At 45.8% G+C, this 20,517-nt stretch overlaps 1 pseudogene; it reads left to right on the top strand.

Moving 5' to 3' along the window:
* The first annotated feature begins 15,648 nt into the window (after window positions 1-15,648).
* On the top strand, window positions 15,649-20,275 carry LOC119391575 (uncharacterized; annotated as a pseudogene).
* Window positions 20,276-20,517: the final 242 nt, after the last annotated feature.

The raw sequence follows: 20,517 nt of genomic DNA, 5'->3' as shown, positions 1-20,517 counted from the left end.
CGTTGAAGATGCTTGACCCTGTCCACCACTCGGGCATTCGTATTTCTACGGGTGCTTTTCGCACCAGCCCCGTGGAAAGCCTCTACGTCGAATCGAACGAGTGGGCGCTCCACCTGCAGCGATCTTACATGTCGTTTCTATACTATCTCAAAGTGAACGCAGACAACGAACACCCCTCACACCCCACAATTAATGATATATCTAGTTCTGCCCTTTTCGACCACCGTCCTTCGGTGCGACAGCCCTACTCACTTCGTGTGAGGGGCTTAGCTGAGGAAACGGGTGTGCCACTTTCCGAACACTGTCTATTGGCTCCCGCTGCACAACTACCGCCGTGGCGGTGGCAGCTTATCGACTGCGATCTTTCTTTCATGGAAGTAACGAAACACGCGCCTATTGCACATATCCGTACATACTTCCTTGAACTACAACACAAATACACTTGTGCAGAATTCTTTACAGACGCCTCAAAGTCCAATACTTCTGTGTCTTACGCAGCCGTTGGGCCATCCTTTACGGATTCCGGTATTCTACACCCTGAATCAAGTATCTTCACGGCAGAAGCTTACGCGATACTTGCGGCCGTTAAACACATTCAACAATTAAAACTACAAAAGGCAGTGATTTACACAGATTCTCTAAGCGTGGTAAAAGCTTTAAAAACTCTGAAAAGACACAGAAACCCCGTCTTTGTCTCGCTGTATTCTCGCTTAAGCACGATCTACGCACTCGAACAACATGTCGTAGTGTGCTGGGTGCCAGGGCACCGCGAGATTCAAGGCAACGTGTTGGCGGACCAGCTAGCAGCATCCGCCCACGAAAACAGTCACAATAGATCCTTAGGTATTCCCCCACTAGACTTAAAACACTTCCTGAAAAGAAAGCTCAGAGCCTTTTGGCAGACCACATGGGATATGCATACACGAAATAAGCTACACGTTGTCAAACCGCATCTAGGTAATTGGCCGCCAATATCAAAATCACGCCACACAGAAGTTACACTCTGCAGACTTAGGATCGGTCACACATACAGTACACACACACACCTTCTGTCCGGTGGCGAACCACCTTTGTGTGATAGATGTGGGCAGCCACTCACTGTCCTTCACGTCCTCATCCAGTGCAAGGAACTCGATGCTATCAGAAAAAACACTTTTCATTACCCTACCGACAGCAATTTCCACTTCATCCTTCAATGTTCATCGGTAGGGACCCGCTTTTTACATATCAGTCACTGTCTGCTTTTTTAAACGATGTACAGAGTTTTCATGTCATATATCAAGGTGAACCGTAGCACGGCTCTAAGCGGAGGTCGCTGCTGCGGGGAATACATAAAGATAGCACTTGCCTCGCGGCCCTTGGGCTCAAGGGCATTGACGAGGCATTCGTGCTGATGTCATATCTTCAGTTTTATTCTTGCGACCACTGTCATTCATTTCCACTACACATATTTCACGTCACTCTCATTATTTTAATGTATATATATATATGTTTTACCCGCCTTTAGCGCGAGGAATTTTAAAGCCCTTATACAGCTACTTAGCGCAACCATTGTTCTCATCCTTTGTCCCATGAACTGGCGCTCTTTGGCCATCTCTTGGCCCTTGCGCCAATAAACATCACATAGTGGGCATCATCATCCATCAATCTACTCCCCGTGGGCCTTAGTGAATGACATGCATTGTTCAACAATCTTTTTGATCGTCCAACCTCTTTCTCAAATGAACGCACGGGGCGCAACGATCACCCCTTACAACTCCAGAATGATGACCCTTCCCCAAGTATCACGTCATCCACTGTGAGAACGCCGACAAAAAAGTCCGTAACATTTCACCTTTCCTAGTGTCAAGGTGTCTCACTGAGACCATCGGAAGCGGCTACAAAGCCACGAATATGGCCAGTGTGGGGACCTGCTGGTTGAGTAAAGATAAGTCGCAGTATCAAAAATTGACGAACCTTGTAGCGTTTGGGGACCAACCGATAACTGTCACCGCCCACAGAACAATGAATACGGTGAAGGGTGTCGTGTCAGACGATTACCTCATGGCCTTACTGATGTGACTCCTAGCCGGCTGGAAGGATGAGAATGTTGTACAGGTACAACGAATAAAAATCAGACGAGACAACAGGAAATACTCACTAGGCACATAATCGTTACCTTCAACTCTAGCACACTTCCAGACGAAATAGAAACAGGCTACTTGAAGTTGCACGTCAGACCATACATTCCGAACCCAGGCGCTGCTTCAAGTGCAAAGGTTTGGCCATGCATCACAGAGCGGCCGAGGGCAGCTTACTTGTGCTAAGTGCAGTGCTACGGGACACTCTGCTGATGACAACTGCAATGCTGAAGCTCACTGTGCAAATTGTGATGGTGACCACCCCGGCGTACTCGAGATCCTTCACAGCTTGGAGAAAAGAGAAGGAGATCATCACTATCAAATATAAAGAAAACATAAGCTTCCGCGAAGCCAGACAGCGTCTCTCACCGTACCTTGCTAAAAAGTCATCATTCGCCGAAGTGTTGCAACGGGGGCCAGCACCACAACAGGCATCAGGCGGCGTCCAGGCCACGCGTAGTGCGCTGAGGCGACCGCCCCTCGCCCCCACGGTGGGAGCAGCCACGGCTGCCCTACCCCTCCCCTAACGTGGCCACACTGGAGGCCTCTCCTAGACCTGGCACCATCCGGGGACAGCTCAGAGGCCAAAGAGGTCCTGCCGACCTCTTCTCTGGGGGGTCAAAGGCCTCGTCTGCCAAGACGAAGCCTACACAACGCCATCATCGCTCGCTAGAGCAACTGTCCGACGTCTTGCACGAGGCGATGGACACTACTTCTAGCCCAGCGGTGCAGGCAGCGCCTAAGGAGCGGCGAGACACTCTCGACCGCTCCAAAAAAAGCAAAACCCCAATTACAGGGCCAGAAAAGGGTCCTGTAAAATAAGTGAACCTGCACCATTTTGGAACTCGCATTTTTTAGTTCTTTTAGAAGCAAGTCACCTTCCATTTTTCTATATCCTACTCACTTGCTCTTCGATTTTTAAACTTTCACATTCAACTGGCTTTTATAATTACATTGGAACTGTAGAGGGCTTTTAAACAATTTTGGTGACGTAAAGGAAATACTACACCGACTTTTCTCCTGTAGCCTTGTGCCTTCAGGAAACCAACCTAGGTGATCGATATCAAAACATCCTAAAAGGCTTCACTGTTGTGCGGCGCGATCGTACACAGGCAAGCCGACTGTCGGGCGGTGTGGCTGTTGTTGTTAAAGGTGGTATAGCAGTGAGAGAAATTCATATTAATAGTTATATAGAGGCCGCCGCCGTTCCCCGCAGGGGCGCCTGCGCAAGCAGGCGTTTGGTGTGTAGCGACACCACGGACCCGAGCTAACGGGGGGGTTTCGACCCCCTCCCACGCCTAGCCGTGCGTGGCATTGCCGTGTCCGGGGAAAAGGGGATCCTGGGGGTTGAGCCGACGCCGGGTGATTGGACCTTTAAGGCCCCCCGGCAGAGGCAACACACCCCTTTGGCCCCGGCTTCACGTAGACGGCACCCCTGGGCTGACCCACCCAGGGGAAATCGGCGGTCGCCTTTTCCTATCCCCCTCTCTGATCTTTCACTTTCCTATCTTCTTTTCTTGCTGTCCTGTCTCCTATTACCTTCAGTTACTTCCCAATTTTCGTAGGCGGCCTGGGTTAACCTTGTGCAAATAGCCAACCTTGGCCTATGCGCATTGGGTTATAGTAGCGGTACACGGCTGGCGTCTGCATCTTTTCCATATTGTGAATCGTGTAGCGTCCCCTTGTTGGGCTCCATGGTGGGTGGCCGCCATCGCTGCTGAATTAAATTCCGCTATCATGCATAGAGCTTTCCCACTGATAACAGATCGTACCGCCTCAAAGCGCGTACGCACCGATGAACTGAACTTCCTCACTCGACCTAAAGAATTATTCCCCCACTATCACGTAGTGCACTGTGATAAAACTGAGAAAACAGCTAGAACCGTGTCGCCTTTTGTATTATCTAGAACACTCACAGCCACCTTAGGTGCTGGCTATAAAGTAACCAAAATGTCCAGTGGAGATTTGCTTCTCGAACTTCATGACAAAGTACAGTTTGATAAACTAAAGAACCTCGCAACTTTCGGCGATATCCCCATCACTGTAACACCCCACAGATCAATGAACTCCGCACGTGAGTGGTATCGGACACGGACCTCCTTGAACTATCGGAAACTGAACTTCTTGAAGGGTGGAAAGAACAAAACGTGACTAATGTTAAGCGAATTATTATCAGAAGAAACAATCAAGAAATCCCCACTAAACACCTAATACTCACATTTGCCACAAGCGAACTACCACAGACCATAGAAACTGGGTACACAAAGACAACCATCAGACCCTACATCCCAAACCCTCGACGATGTTTTCAGTGTCAAAGGTTTGGCCATGGCTCCCAGAGCTGCCGTGGTCGACCTACCTGTGCCAAATGTGGTGTCCAGGGCCATGCCTCGGACACCTGCAATGAATCTCCGCACTGCGTGAACTGCGACGGCAACCACGCTGCATATTCACGTTCTTGCCCAAACTGGAAGAAGGAAAAAGACATAATTTCATTGAAGGTCCGGGAAAACATTTCCTTCAAAGAAGCACGGAGAAGGTGTTCGGCCTTTCATGGTCAAACCTATGCTGATGCGGCGCGTCAGGGGGCAGCGTCGCATCGGCCACCGCCACTGTCTCGGCCCACGCAAAGTGAGCCACCGGCCGTGGCGGCTGCCCCCGTGGTGGCAGCAGTCAAGACTGCTCCACCTACTAAGCCACTGACCTCGGCGTCTCCAGGGCCGTCGGGTCAAACGACCACGCCTCGCCAGGCGAGGTCGGAAAAACGAACAACCAGCTCGCACACGCGGGCGTCCAGTGTCTCAAGCGGGGCAATGGACACAACGCCGGTACCCTTGGTACCGAAAGAGCGGCGTAGCTCCTTGGAGCGCGCAAAGAAAACTAAAAAGCCGATAACGGGGCCCGATGATGGCCCCGTTACTTGAGCTCCAACTAAGCGCTAAAACAACAGCCACTTCCTTTCGTACACACAGCACTACTTTACATCAATATGGAAACACAAATTATACAATGGAACGTCAGAGGACTGCTTAGAAATCTCGATGATGTCCAAGAACTTTTACACAAACACTCACCAAAAGTGCTGTGTGTACAAGAAACACACCTAAAACCAAAGCACACCAACTTTCTACGCAATTACATTATCTTCCGAAAGGACCGGGACGATGCCATGGCGTCATCCGGTGGTGTAGCAGTTGTAGTTAATCAAGGAATAGCATGTAGACACTTACCACTCCAAACGTCCCTGGAGGCAGTGGCTGTTCGAGCAGTTCTTTTGAACAAACTCGTCACCATTTGCTCTCTCTATATACCTCCGCATTACTCATTGAATAAGCATGAATTCCAGTCCTTAATAGATGAACTTCCCGAACCGTATTTGGTCCTTGGGGACTTTAATGCACATAGTAGTCTATGGGGTGATTCTCGCTGCGATGCACGAGGTCGTCTGATTGAACAGTTCCTCTTCACGTCCGGTGCGTGTCTGTTGAATCAGAAAGAGCCAACTTACTATAACTTCGCTAACAATACCTACTCGTCCATAGATCTCACCATTACATCTCCATCACTTCTACCTCTATTCAAATGGAAAGTCGGTAATAATCCTTATGGAAGCGACCACTTTCCAATAGTTCTGAGCTCACCAGAAATGTATGATTGTCCCCAACAGGTTCCCAAATGGCATATTGACAAAGCCGATTGGGAAGAGTTTCGTAAAGTTACTCGCTTAAATTGGACTGATATGTGTGGTTTAAGCATAGATGCAGCCGTAGAGTACTTTACAGCTTTTCTCACGGATGCTGCAACTAAGTGCATCCCACAAACAACTGGACTGCCCGGGAAACGACGTGTCCCGTGGTGGAACACTGAGTGTCGAAATGCACGGAAAAAACAAAACAAAGCATGGAGGTTGCTTAGGGACTCTCCGACAGCCGAGAATCTTGACAGTTTCAAGAACATAAAGTCCCAAGGTAGGAGAACGCGCCGACAGGCCAGAAGGGAAAGTTGGCAGAAGTTTTTATCGGGCATTAATTCATATACACAGGAGGCCAAAGTCTGGAACATGGTTAGCAGGGTAGCAGGCCGACAAGCACATTCACTTCCCCTAGTAAACACACAAGGCGACAGCTTGGAAGACCAGGCGAACTTCCTAGGTGCACACTTCGAACAGGTGTCGAGCTCGTCGCACTATAGTGAAGCTTTCCAAAGATACAAAACAAGAATCGAAAAGCAGAAATTAGAGCGCAAGTCCACAAAACACGAAGCATACAATGAACCTTTCTGCATTGCTGAGCTACAAGCATCGCTTAACTGCTGCAATAATTCCGCCCCAGGCTCCGACCGTGTTGTATATGAAATGTTGAAACACCTGCCCTCTGAAACTCAAAAAGCCCTCCTCTCACTGTATAATGCTGTTTGGTCTTCCGGCGAGATCCCCTCGGCCTGGAAGGAAGCCATTATTATTCCGATTTTAAAACAGGGCAAGGACCCATCCTCCGTTACGAGCTACAGGCCCATTGCACTAACAAGCTGCCTGTGTAAACTTTTTGAAAAGATGATAAACCGCCGACTTATACATTTCCTCGAAGCAAACAAATCACTCGACCCATACCAGTGCGGTTTTCGAGAGGGTAGATCTACCTCTGACCACCTTATCCGTATCGAGGCACAAATTCGCGACGCTTTTGTCCACAAGCAATTCTTTCTTTCGGTGTTCCTCGATATGGAAAAGGCTTACGACACCACATGGCGCTTTGGCATACTGCGAGACCTCTCACACTTAGGTGTCCGAGGAAAGATGCTGACCATAATCGAAAGCTATTTGTCCAATCGCACGTTCCGTGTTCGAGTGGGTAACGTCTTGTCCAGAATATTTGTCCAGGAAACTGGAGTGCCGCAAGGTGGTGTCCTGAGTTGCACACTCTTTATTATAAAAATGAATTCGCTACGTCTGTACATTCCACGGAACATGTTTTATTGCACATATGTGGACGACGTGCAGATCGGTTATAAGTCGTGCAACCTTTCAATGTGTGAGCGGCAGGTCCAGCTGGGCTTGAACAAGGTCTCTAAATGGGCAGACGAGAATGGGTTTACGCTGAATGCACAAAAAAGCACTTGCGTCCTATTCTCCAGAAAAAGAGGCTTTCATCCCGATCCAGACATTGACCTACATGGTCAGCGTCTGTTGGTAAAAACAGAGCACAAGTTTCTAGGGCTAATTCTAGACACAAAACTTACGTTCATACCCCACATTAAGTACATAAAAAACAAGTGCATTAATACCATGAATATTCTAAAAGTGTTGTCACGCACCACGTGGGGTAGTGACAGGAAGTGCCTGATGAACCTTTATAAAAGCCTTGTACGCACACGCCTAGATTACGGGGCGATAATCTATCACTCTGCGACGCCAAGTGCCTTGAAGATGCTTGACCCAGTCCACAATTTGGGCATTCGTCTTTCTACGGGCGCCTTTCGCACCAGCCCCGTGGAAAGCCTCTACGTCGAATCGGACGAATGGTCGCTACACCTTCAGAGATCTTACCTATCTTTTGTATACTTCCTCAAAGTGAACGCAAACAACGAACACCCCTCACACACTACAATCAATGAGCTATCTGCTTCTGAACTTTTTCACAACCGTCCCTCGATGAGACAGCCGTACTCACTTCGTGTGAGGGGACTAGCTGAAGAAATGGGTGTGCCACTTCTCGAACACTGTCTAATGGCTCCCGCTGCCTATCTCCCGCCGTGGCAGTGGCAGCTTATAGATTGCGATGTTTCTTTCGTCGAAGTTACCAAGCATGCGCCACTTGCACATATCCGTACACACTTCCTCGAATTACAATACAAGTACCCACACCCTGAATTCTTTACAGATGCCTCAAAGTCTAACACTTCTGTGTCATACGCAGCCGTTGGTCCATCCTTTTCCGATTCCGGTATTCTGCACCCTGATTCCAGTATCTTCACGGCAGAGGCTTACGCGATACTTGCGGCAGTTAAACACATAAAGCAATTAAAACTACAAAAGGCAGTGATATACACGGATTCATTAAGTGTAGTGAAAGCTTTAAAAACTGTGACAAAACACACAAATCTGGTCCTTGTCTCGCTCTATTCTATTTTATGCACGATCTACTCTCTTAAACAACATGTTGTAGTGTGCTGGGTGCCAGGGCACCGCGAGATACAAGGCAACGTGTTGGCGGATCAGCTAGCAGCATCCGCCCACGAAAACAGTCCCAATACGTCTGTAGCTATCCCTCCACTAGACTTAAAACCATTCCTCAAAAGAAAGATCAGGGCCTTTTGGCAGAGCACATGGGATAGGAACACACAAAATAAACTGCATGTTATCAAGCCGCAACTAGGTATTTGGACACCAGTATCAAAGTCACGCCACACAGAAGTTACACTCTGCAGACTTAGGATTGGCCACACATACTGTACACATTCATACCTTTTGTCCGGAGGCGATCCACCTTTGTGCGACTACTGCGGCGATCCTTTAACCGTACTTCACACCCTAATACAATGCACGGAACTAGACGCTCTCAGGAGAAAGCATTTTTCATCTGCATACCTGCAGTTCCCACTTCATCCTGCTATGTTCATTGGCAGAGAACCCATTTTTAAATATCAGTCCCTTTTCGAATTTTTAAAAGATGTCCATAACTTCAACGTTATTTTTCCAGGCGCTCCGTAGCGCGGCCTCATGATTGAGGCTGCTGCTGCGGTAACTCTATCAAAGGAAGCACCTGCCTCCCGGCCTTTGGGCTCAAAGGCCTTGAGGAGGCATTCGTGCTGTTTTCCCGCTACTCACTTGTAAATACCATACTCACTCGTCATTCAATCCACACCCATAGATCACATCACTTGTCACTGCCATAATTTTATACTCTATACACCCCTTTTACGCTTATTTATAGCGCGTGATTTTAGGCCGCTATACAGCCATAATACACCCTGTCATCGAAATCATTGGTCATCGCCAACACCACACAAAAGACATGGCGCTCTTTGGCCACCCATGGCCCTTGCGCCACAAAGAAAAAAAAAAAAAAAAAAAAAAAAAAAAAAGGCCGCCGCCGTTACCATTTTAGCGCACAAAACCATCACCGTCTGTTCCCTCTACATTCCACCGCACACGCAATTCACCGTAAGCGATTTAGAATTAATTTTACACCAATTACCCGAACCTTTTGTGATAGCAGGTGATTTTAATGCACATAACACGCTTTGGGGTAGTAAAACAGTTGACTCTAGAGGACAAACACTTGAAGATTTTATTTTAGCCAACGATGTTTGTCTTTTAAATTCTGGCGCTGCCACTTACTGCTCCCCAAGTTCAGGAGCTATGAGCTGCCTGGACCTTGCGCTATGCTCTCCAGCGCTGTTCACAGATTTTAAATGGAAGGTAATAGATAATCCATACGGTAGTGACCACATGCCTGCACTCATCAGTCTAACCACAGCACTTCCTACCGTACCCTCCAGACCACCCCGCTGGCGACTTCATTTGGCAGACTGGGCTCTCTTTACCGATCAAGCCAGTCTGGATAAAGAGAGTCTAGATAATCTGAGCGTAGATGAAATGAATGAAAGGATTACAACGTGTATAATCGCGGCAGCAAAGAGAGCTATCCCTCAGTCTTCTGGTTGCTTAAAAAAGAATTTGAAGCCCTGGTGGACGCACGAATGTACAGAAGCCAAAAAACTCCAAAACAAAGCCTGGGGTATCTTCCGGAGGTACCCGACGTACGATAACCTCATCTCCTTCAAAAAGGCGAAAGCGAAAGCTAGATATGTTCGTAGGCAAGCCGAGAAAATCTCCTGGCAAACCTACGTTTCATCCATAAACAGCTCGGTCACATCCAAACGAATGTGGGATCAGGTTCGTAAGTTCAATGGCAACTACGCTGCCTATACCATCCCCTTTCTTTCAACAACAGGTACTCAGACATCCCTACAGGAACAGGCAGACCTATTAGGGCTTCACTTTTACAACATATCTAGCTCAGCAAACTATTCAGAAACGTTCTTAAGGCACAAGCAATCTATAGAAAAACAAAAGCTTCCTACAGCAGGTTTCTTAGACTTGCCATACAATGCGCCTTTAACCATCCATGAACTGAACACAGTACTCTCTACAGGTAAAAAAACAGCTCCTGGTCCAGACACAATACATTATGCAATGCTCGCCCACCTGTCGCCAAAAACAGTCGAGGCCCTTCTGTTTTTCTTCAACGTTATTTGGCAAACTGGTCGAATGCCCACGGATTGGAAGAAGGCCATTATAATCCCATTCCTAAAAACGGGAAAAGATTCTACATTAGCAAACAGCTATAGGCCAATCGCACTTACAAGTTGTCTTGCAAAAACCTACGAGAGTGTCATTAACATCAGGCTTACGTACGTCCTCGAAACAGAAAACTCACTAGATATCCACCAGTGTGGGTACAAAAAAGGTTGTTCAACAATTGACCACCTAGTTCGGCTTGAAAACACAATACGAGAAGCTTTCTTACACAAACAACACTGCCTAGCAGTCTTTTTTGATCTTCAAAAAGCCTACGACACTACTTGGAGGTATGGTATTTTACGAGACTTGGCGGATCTAGGAATCCGCGGCAGAATGCTTAACTGTCTCTCCGACTTTTTGTCCAACCGAACCTTCCAGGTCCGCCTTGGCGTGACACTCTCTCGTGTATTTACTCAAGAAAACGGTGTACCTCAGGGGTGCGTTCTGAGCACTACACTTTTTGTTGTGAAAATGAACTCTGTAAACAAAGTTATACCATCCACACTGATGCATTCTCTGTACGTTGATGACCTCCAGATTGCGTGCCGCGCGTCTAACATGGTGACATGTCAACGACAGATTCAAATCACGTTGAACAAACTAACACAATGGGCGGAGAAAAACGGCTTCTGTTTCTCCGGGGAAAAAACAGTTGCCGTAGTGTATTCTCAGAAAAGAGGCTTGCAGCCGGACCCAATTCTTGAACTGAATGAAACAGTCCTACCAGTTAAACAAGAGCACAAGTTTCTAGGAGTCATATTTGACAAGAAACTTAACTTTCTATCACACATTACCAGTCTAAAAATTAAGGCGACTAGGGCACTCAATGTCCTCAAAGTTCTGTTGCGGAAGCGGTGGGGCGCTGACCGTAAGTGCCTTCTGCACATATATCGTTCATTGGTGCGTAGCAAATTAGATTATGGAAGTGTAGTTTACGGTTCAGCGAGACAATCCTACCTCAAGAGACTCGACCCCGTACATAACAAAGGGATACGCTTGGCAACCGGTGCATACCGGACCTCGCCGCTTCCCAGCTTGTACTCCGAGAGTAACGAACCGGCACTGGACAGCAGACGAACGCAGCTAATGCTTACATATGTCCTAAGAGTTCGCTCATCGCCAAACCACATATGCTACAACATTATCACACACTGTGACAAACGACTCCATTACACAAACAAACCAAACGCAATAAGGCCACTTATACTCAGATTCGAAGAAAAATGTCGCGAGTGTAACGTCCCTACAGATGCCCTTTCTGTTACTAAAAGGCCAAGAAGGCTGCCTCCCTGGAAAAACTTTACGCAATTTCTTGACCTCTCATTGACACATCTCAAAAAACAAGGTACACCACGTGAACACATATTGCAAGAATTTCGCATCGTTCAAGAAAGGTACAGCACATACAAAGAATTTTACACTGATGGCTCCAAAGCGGCTAGCTATGTCGGTAGCAGTGTCGTCCAAGGTGCGTGGGAAGAAACAGTCAGATTACCACAGTTTGTTTCAGTTTTTACTGCTGAATGTTATGCCTTGTGGATGGCAGTAAAAAGAATTGAAAGTGCTAGATACAAGAAAGCAATACTTTTTACGGATTCCTTGAGTGCATTGAAGGCCCTCCATATACGCTCTCAATACGAACCCTTCATCGGCGACATTTTAAGCGTATTATCGCGTCTAAGTGAAGGACAAAATATCCGGTTCTGCTGGGTCCCAAGTCACGTCGGGATACCCGGAAATGAAAGGGCAGATCAGTGCGCAGCAGCAGCAAAGAACTTAAGTATCTCGCAAGTAAATGTTCCCGTTAGGGATAGTATCCGCGCAATCCGTACAGCGCTAACATCTAAATGGCAACGGGAATGGAATATGACAGGCAACAATAAACTTCAACTAATCAAGCCATTCCTAAGTGAATGGAAGTCATGTTACCACCAAGAACGTTTTATCGAAGTAATCCTGTGCCGTCTTCGAATTGGTCACACGCACATCACCCATAATTACTTGTTAAAACAAGAAGAACAGCCAACATGTGATAAATGCGATGAACCTCTAACAGTGTTGCACATCTTGCTTACATGCGCACATTTGGAAGCACATCGAAGAAAACATTTTTACACCTTGTACAAGTTACGCATTCCACGTCACCCCATGTTCCTTCTAGGAGATGATGCGCTGATACCCCTAACTGACGTTGTCAACTTCCTGGATGACACCAAATTTCTAAATAAGTTATAAGAAGCACGCCATCGTATTTGTACGGTACAGATCTGCAAGATTCACGAACCTGTGTGGCCACAGCACGGCCTCTTGCGAGAGGTCAGTGCTGTGACAGCTTCTTTTGAACACAGCACTTGCCTCCTGGTCCTTGCGTACAAGGACACAGGTGAGGCGGGAGTGCTGGAGCGATCCCCTTACATTTTTGACAAAATCACCTCACGCACATACCATACCCATTGACCACGCCATGTACCATGTCCATAATTTTAAAAGTATATACATTACGCGATTGGTTTTAGGTCTCTCTACAGCCGCACAACATTATTCATTCTATTCCATTAGTCATCGTTAACCGCGCATTCATAGTCATGACCATTGTAAAGGAAAAATCACTTGGACGACGAAGCACAATTTTCCCTGACTGACGGATCTACTCCCTCAGAGAAAATAGTTTTTCAATCAGACTTTCACAGCACAATGTATGCCGAGCTAACTAGCGACGTTTTCTTTTGCTCTTTTTTCTCTCCTTTTTTTTTCACCATGTGGCTGGCGCAGCATAGCCTTAGTTGCTTTTGCGCCACTAAACCCAACATAACTAACTAACTAACATTTAAGCTTGCAAATCTAAATAAAAATGTCACAATGAAAGCACGCAGTTTTCACAAAAAAGTGCAACTCTATAAAGATTTAAAATCTTTATTTTTACATTTCACTGTCATTACTTTAAACTTATGAGAAAATATTAGGGAAGAGTAGCCCAAGAAAAATAGGTGAAACTCTCTATAGTTTGTTCTCTATAGTGTTAGAAGGGGAAAATATGTACACGCCAATCTTGCTGTAGGTCTTTTCTTCGGTGCTTTGGCTAGCTGCAGTGCGACGGGGAACATTCGAAAGATCCATCTGTCTGTTTTGATGGTCTTCCACTGTAAGAATCATGCACACACAAATGCTCATTTTAGATGCACATATACCAAGTTCTATCAGGATATGGAAGTGAGAGTGAAGTAGATAACAACCTTATAGAGTTTATGTACTAATCATTACGCGGAAGGCAGTTGTACTTACAGCTCAAGAATTTCGACTGCAGGAGTACTTGTTGGGAGCTTACTTGTTCCTGCAGGAACACATTGTCTGCCCTCAGCTCCTTGCAGCGTTGTTTCCATAGGCGAACTTCTCTTTTAGCTGCTTCCAGCTCTGCACTTGACACAATTGTTTCATCGGAGCCACTAGATGATGTACTCGGCCTTCTTTGCTGCATTAAAAAAAAATTCGGTGTGCTTTAGAGAGACTGAAGGCACGAAAATATTTTCGTAAATAATTGAGTGGTAGCTCACTATTTCCGCAGATATCTTTTGTTGTGCCTGAGCCACCTGATTTCTTAATATCCTTGAATATGACTCTTTTTTTGCGGCAGCGCGGTTGCACGCTTTTTTCTGGCTGCCTGAAAAGGTTAAAAGGAGTAAAATGTTACATTACGGCAGTTATGTTAAAGCAAAAATATGCCAAACTGAAAAAGCGGAATCAGAAAAGATAGGTTTGGGATGGCATGCGCATACGTACGTTCGTGGCTTTCTTAGACGCTTGCTCGTCGTCATCGTAGTCGTCGTCGACTATCAGCTTGGGAATTCGGATCCTCTTTGAGGTCTCCCGGGCTTCTTGCTCCGTGGCTGAAAGTGGCAGCGCCGATATATTATACTGCTATCTAAAAGCATAGCCGAGAGTGCTTACCGCCAAGTCGGAGAATTTGTGCTCGGTAGTCACCCGTGTTGGCGCTGTCAACCTTGTCCGTCTAGGGAGCCTTCATGTGTGCGCGCCCCCTCAGTTTCGCACACATGAAGGCTCCCTATGTCGGTCCAGTGCACAAAGTACACTGCCTTGGCATCGAAGTCAGCCTCATGCGCGGGACAGAAATCCTCGATATCCTCAACCCGCACAACATACCGGCGCGTTTCACTGCCAATATCATCAATGAAGCGTACTAACGCAAACATTGCTAAAAATTATATAAAATAGATATACTATAGCTCAAATCGATCTTGAAAATACGTGCCAGCCACGAGACGAGAAAGGCTAGGTCTGGGACAGTTACGGCTGCAACAGCCATTATTAGTCAGCCGGCTCTACGTAGCATGCCGTTCATGTCGTACAAGTTTGCGCACGAACTGAGCTCCCTAATGAAATGTTCGAATAGATTGTATACACCAGTAAAAACTAATGACACAATTTCGCTGTCGTGTTCGTATTTTTTGAAAAATATAATGCTCGTTATTTTTCATTCTCATAATTTACCCATTTTTACAGGCAATGGAATCCACATCCAAAGACGTTCACTTCGCGGTCTAAAGAAAAAAATCCGCGGGTGCGCACGCTGAGCACTCGAGTTTTGGCTTTAATTGCATAGATAGGTGTGTTAATTCATATTGCGCAGCCCATACCTCCGCGCATCATGTCTAAGCGACGCAAGCTCTATTTAGAGCCATCATTTGGTGGACATGAACTGCCGAGAACAACTCAGTACAGGGCATCTCGCAGCACGGCCAACTAGAGCGAAGTGCGCAGGGCTACATCGGACTGTGTTCCTGAGGCTTCAGACGAACACGCCGACAATTCAACATTTCGCGACGTGTCTGACTGTTCAAATGAGGGCGTCGACGAGTGCGATGTTCTGAGCACCGATGGGGAACTCCATGAACAGCACACATCAAACGAAGAACGTGAAGGCGAAGGTGATAGTGGCACCTCCGATTTCTCAGCAGAAGATATCGTGACGCTAGTTATGGACTTCGCGGTTAACTTTGGTTTGTCGTGGACACAGGTAGAACACCTAATGAAATTGGTGGGCTTTATTCTGAAGAGGAAAGATCTCCCCGAAACGAAATTTCTCTTCAAGAAGTTCGCGGGGGTGTCGATGGAGAGCATGGTGTTCCATTTTTACTGCCCCGACTGCATGTGTCTTCTTGGAGAATGCGACGGAGGCGTCAAGGACAGAAAGGAGCTCCAAGTAACATGTGCACAGTGCAAGCAGCGCTACACCGGAGAGACGCTTACCGCGCGCGGAAGCAACAGCTTGCCTCCATCCTGTCGTCTCAGGAAACCTCCAGGTCGCTAAAAACAGCTCTGGACAAGCTGTCTCATCGCAAAGAGGCCTCTTCCATGCGCGATCTGACGGATGGCATCCTGTATCGTCAACAACTAAGGGACCTGGACCTCGAAAATATGGACTTGACCATTACTATAAACGCGGTCGGAAGTCCGGTTTTTAACTCTTCTAAATTCTCAATATGGCCAGTTCAGGCGATAATTAATGAATTGCCTCCTGGACTGCGTTCCAAAAATGTTGCTGTGTCAATGCTTTGGTATGGGCAGTGCCATCCAGACATGCAAATGGTATTGGAAGCATTTGCCACGCAAATGGGGACCCTAGCCGAGACCGGTGTCGAATGGACGTGTGACGGAGACACATACAACTCAAAAGTAAGTGATGTTCGTGTGTATATGTACTTACCCATTTTAAATTTTGTTTGTGTCACTTCGTGATTCAGTGCATGTCGTCTAGCTGCCCCTATATTAATACAACGTCGGATGCAAAGAAAGGTGTAAATGAGTATAGAACTATTATTGCAACACAGCTTGCTCTTTCTTTTTTTTTTCTTGTTTGAAGTGTGCTGTTAAAGATACAGGGTCAGCTTTCTTGTCATTCCAAGTCATTGGAGTATCCTGCACCACCTGTGACGTACAGCTATATATTATAGCACATCAAAAACTGGAAGTTGTAGGTCCCTCAAAAAGCTATCTTGCTTTTTCCTTCAGTTCATATTCAGATTGAATTGCAATTTGCATAGGCAGTAACTTAGCTCTGTTGAAGACGACAACAGGAAGAGACATAGGACACATAGGAGCACTAATGTCTCATCCTGTTGTCCTCGTCTTCAACAGGGCCCGAGTTACTGCCTATTCAAGATGCACGAACAAGCCCACACGCCACAGCTTTTATACTGCAATTTGCAATTTATTAGCTTTTCCAAAGGAATCGTGTTGTATTCAACAATTTGATTGCCATTACATATGATGAGTCATATTGTGCCCTTTTTACATCCGAAATCTTACGTTTATTTTTTATTTTTTGTCTCTGCAGGTATATTGTTTCAATGGCACAGCTGACGCCCCAGCTAGGGCTATGATGCAGAATGTTGTCCAGTACAATGGATACTTTGGGTATGGCTGGCGTTTGCACCCTGGAAAGTGTGTTGAACGTAAGTCAGTACGTAACTGCATATAAAAAATTACTAGCTATATACCTTATATTTGAAGCTAATCTGTCAGTTTCACACTAACTTTTCTGTATGCATTCATAAAAGGGCCTGTATACCGCTTGCAAAAAATTTTTTGATTGTAGTGATAATAAGAAGATTGATAACCAAATCGTTGGCAACAAGCATGCTTTTGTCGATGTCGAATAAAAAGAAGATTTATATTTTTAATTTGGCTCTGAAAGTCATGTATGACCTGTAGCGTCACCTAACAGCGATGTGGTACAGTTTATCAGTAGAAGAAATGAACTCTCACAGGTAAACTTATTTTGGTTGAATACAAATAACCATGATTTGATAGTGTAATTTATGCACTTTTAGCAGCTCTCCTTCGCATAAGAGAGTAATTTTGGCTTTTTTTTTATCCACGTTCAAAGGGGTGCCTGGTGGCACTGCCGGTGCCCTGTCTGTCTATGGCGGAAAATCCCGAGCAGGATGTCCAGAGCTGCTCAAATAAAATAAAAAACTTTTGGGCGAAGAGCAACATGACTGACTTCACAGTATTTTTGAAACATGCCCATGAGTTCTCTTTCGTAATTTCTCTAAAGCTGAAACCACTTCTCGACTCAGTCAACCCTATGGTTTCTATATGGAAGAAAATTCTTCCTCCATGTTCCAATTCATAAAGGTGTCTGTGTTGGCTATCATGTCGCAAATGCAACACAGAGTGCCTGAACATATAACTGAAAAGCAGCAAGGAAGTTGTATGTTGAAAATTGAAGAATGTAAGCACTTTTACACGCATCAGCATTATTTGTGTGTGAGAGTTAATACCATTTCACCGAAATTTCTTATTGATTTCAACATGGGCACTGTATGGATATCTTCAGGAACTAAATGTGCAAAAGCTGTTTTCAAATGACACTTAGTTTACCTCTCGAACCTTTTTCGCAGGTACAGTAAAGTATCCCCTGTCTGGAACCTCTCCATCTGACAGGACGAAAGAAGGGACTGTACAAGACATGGCTGAAGCAAGCAGAACAGGAGTTCATGTTCGTGGAGTAAAGGGGCCTTCTTCATTAATTAGTTTATCAGGGTTTGATATAGTGTGGAGCTTCAGCCCCGACTATATGCATTGCGTGCTGCTTGGCGTGGCGCGTCAGTTTACGGAACTGTGGATGACTAGGGTAGGGGCTCCATTCTACATTGGGTCACCACAACTTATAAAGAAGGTTGATGAGAGACTGTGCGCCATCAAGCCACCGCAATGCATTACCCGCATGCCTCGGTCGGTGCAGTTGCGAAAATTCTGGAAGGCAAGTGAGTGGCAACAGTGGCTCTTTTATTACAGTCTCGTGTGCATTGATGGAGTGCTGCCATGCAAGTACGTAGAACACTTCAGTCTGCTTGTAAGAGGAGTGTTCCTTTCACTTGCAGATGTTGTTTCACCTGAAGACATACATCAGAGCACTGAACTCCTTGTAAAGTTTGTTGTCGGAGTTCAGTTTTTGTATTCTGAGAAGGAGATGACATCAAATGTTCATTTGTTGATGCACCTAGCGAAAAGTGTTCTCATGCAAGGGCCTCTTTAGGCACATTCTTGTTTTGTATTTGAAGGAGGCATTGGAAAGATTAAGAAGCTCATAACTTCTGCTAAGGGGGTGCCCCATCAAATCATGAGCAGGGTGCTAATGGCCCACAAAGTTGGTGCATGCAAGGCGACTGCAAGTCAGCAAATAAAAGATTTTGTGGGCTTTGGCTTACACAAAAAGGAACCAACAGCCCTTTTGGGTAAACCAAGGCCTGCCAGTGCATCTCTTGTTAGGTTAGTTGAGGCACACACTCCCCATCAAATCACTGGCCCTGTTGAGGAACATGACAGAATCCGCATTTCTGGACATGTGTTCCACAGCGAGCAATACCAGAGGCCTGACAGAACTAACTGCACAGCTGTATCGTTGCCAGACAATACACATGCAAAGATACAGCATATTGTCTCAGTCAGTTGCAGTGACAGGAAGAGAACTTACTTAGTGTCGAAGGGCTACAATAGTACGTGCTGTTTTGGCACTGTGCACATTTCAAAGGTTGAGAAGTGCACACCACTGAAACTCGTAGAGATTGACAGCAAGGTAGCTGCATGCTTTTGGATTGAGTGTGATGGGAAACAATTTTTTTGCAATCTCGTCAACCGTTTCCAATTATAAGAATGAAATCGGACAAGGCCTGTACTGTAATCTCCAGAGTAGTATATATTGCCTTAGAAAAATTGTGAGTCAGCATTTTTACTCTTCTTGTAGAGTTCATTTCAAGAAAAAAAAAATGAGCAGAATTGTATTTGAGACTTAGCTTAATTAAGTAGCACTGACAATTGGGCAAGTTGGTATGGATGCATGGATTTAGAACGGCGCGACAAAGCAGACGAGAAGACTTATACACACGAACACATGCTCCTGTGTTCGTGTGTATGTCTTCGTCTGCTTTGTCGGGCCGTTCTAAATCCATAGCTTAATTAGTTGTTAATTGAAAGTAATTTTGGTTAAATGTGTAATCCAGTGTAACCTCATTATAACATGATAAATATGTAATAACTGCTTTTCCATGAACCTTTGAGAGCTTTATTACCCTTACTTAAGGCTTTATATTCAATGTATCAATACAGTAAAACCTCGGTATACGAATCACGTGGGGTCACGAAAAATGTTTGTATCATCCGAAATTCGTATTACCAGAAAACATGGAAAGTTAGCATGCCACAAAGGAAAGCTGGCGTACTTTTTCATCTGTTGTTTTTTAGGGCAGCAACAATGTTGCGAACGGCTCTGAATGATTGCCAGTAAAGCGTTTAGGCGCCAACGATCATACTCGTTCTCTCAAATCTACGGCGTGTGTAATTATTGAACCAGGTAGGTTGTGGCCCGTGACAGCTGATTGCCCTATCCTAATCTAAGTACGCTTTTTTACATGACACCAAAATACAGCGGCGAAAGCGACTGTTTTAGAACCGCCAGAGTTTTAGAACCGCCATTCTTTGTTGTATTTATTTTACTATCGCGATAGCATTGGGGATGTTTTTTGGGCGATTACAGCCTACCCGCTCAAAATTCGCAAGTCTCGTGCAAAACAGAGAGTGACAGTTGTGCGTGTCCTCGGGAATTGTCTTCTTTGACAGACTGGCACCGTGGCACGCATGCACGCGCTTGGGTTCACGCCGCCCGGGCGTGCTTGTCGAGCCTTCCGCTACAGTACGGACAGCTCCTGTTCGTACCTGCGCAGCAGCGTACGTTCGTATCACCCGTCGCGCGGTGAAATTTGGTTCGTAACAACCGCACTTAATTACATTGCAGGCCAATGGACCTTGGCCAGGACACCAGGAAAGTTCGTATCACCCCAAAATTCGTACGGAGCGTGATCGTATCACCGAAGTTTTACTGTATGATACAGTGGACATTGCAGGGTCAAAGCAGGCCAAGGTGAGGTGACCAACGCAGGCTAACACCCTTTGTTTGATGCAAATGAACTGCTCTGCAGTGCATTAGGAGCAGTATGCGTAGTTCAGTATGTATATGCAAGCTACTGCTTGTATGTACTTTGTTTGTGTCATGTATAATCAGAATTTTTTTTA

Source organism: Rhipicephalus sanguineus, chromosome 4 (assembly GCF_013339695.2).
Source record: "Rhipicephalus sanguineus isolate Rsan-2018 chromosome 4, BIME_Rsan_1.4, whole genome shotgun sequence".
Taxonomy (NCBI): domain Eukaryota; kingdom Metazoa; phylum Arthropoda; class Arachnida; order Ixodida; family Ixodidae; genus Rhipicephalus; species Rhipicephalus sanguineus.
The sequence above is the reverse complement of the archived record's forward strand: the minus strand, read 5'-3'. Positions and strand labels throughout refer to the sequence as shown.